Consider the following 1,083-nt stretch of genomic DNA (forward strand, 5'->3'; position numbering starts at 1 on the left):
ATATATGCTGCCTCGGCATAGCGACTTTTGGCTGAAGCGTATAAGAAAATACGCACGCAAATCTATTCCCGTCTGCTTCCTGTCACCTTTAATTTCATTTGCTTTCCACTTCCGCCATTTCTTCACTGTATTTTTATTTTCATATAAATTGTGTATCCTACCCCAAGATTTCCATTTTACCTCTTCTCGTTACAACTTATTTGCACCTTCAAGAACTTTCTCTCCATAATATTTACACAGCTAACCGTACTGCAAGATGGAAATACTAAAACGAAAGACTATTAATGAACCATAACTAATGACGGTAAATAACTTTGAACGAATTTAACAAAAATGTGTATTAAATGTGGATTGTTGTGTGATTTTCAGCTGGAGTTACAACAAGACCTTAATATATATGAACGATAATCTCCTGCATAAAAGCATATTTTATCACCAATACCAAATTTGATCAGTGCTTCCCGCCAATTATGCAACATGAAATCAATTCATTTTTGACAAACTAATAATGATTAAGGTTATTGTATATGCTTTATATATATCATGGCTATATTTGCTATGATAATTTAATATCACACGCTTTTAATTAAATACCATACATTCTGCTGTGAGTTATGTATAAATAGTTCGGTGATGGAAGCATGAATGAAAATTACATCTGTATGGTATTTAATTAATGGGCGAAGTGAAAATGTGAAGACCGAAGATTAAGAGGTGGACATTGGAATTAGACACTGAGGGAAAATGGCTGTAACATTTTTATTGTTTAATTTTGGCGATTTTCGTTTTCGATAATGTGTTCTATATGTCACGGTCATGCGATTCCCCCTAAAAAAAATTTTGGACCCCCACCCCTACACCCCCCACTTGATATGCTAGAAATAACAGCTAAACGCGGACAATCCAAATCTTGCATTGGTCCAGATGGACTATATGTAATCTGAACCTTTCCCCCCCTTATTTATTTTTTTACGGCATCCCACGTTTTAGGCGATGGAGATTCCGATTCTGAAAAAAAAATTGTTTGAAAAATTTCAATTCCCCCTTCACCAAGCAGGCTATTTACATGCTAGAAATAACAGC

General features: G+C 34.9%; 1 protein-coding gene across 5 annotated transcripts in view; it reads left to right on the forward strand.

Moving 5' to 3' along the window:
• LOC106878497 (zinc finger protein 260) overlaps positions 1-1,083 on the forward strand; it is a 7,912-nt gene that overhangs the window by 928 nt on the left and 5,901 nt on the right. For 2 of the 5 annotated variants that reach the window (XM_052970152.1, XM_014927723.2), the window contains exon 1: positions 27-304. The exons of 1 other annotated variant lie outside the window; for it this stretch is intronic. The gene's annotated coding sequence lies outside the window, so the exon portion shown is untranslated. 2 more of the 5 variants (XM_014927722.2, XM_014927724.2) reach the window with 2 other exon arrangements.

Source organism: Octopus bimaculoides, chromosome 8 (genome assembly GCF_001194135.2).
Source record: "Octopus bimaculoides isolate UCB-OBI-ISO-001 chromosome 8, ASM119413v2, whole genome shotgun sequence".
In the NCBI taxonomy this organism is placed as follows: Eukaryota; Metazoa; Mollusca; class Cephalopoda; order Octopoda; family Octopodidae; genus Octopus; species Octopus bimaculoides.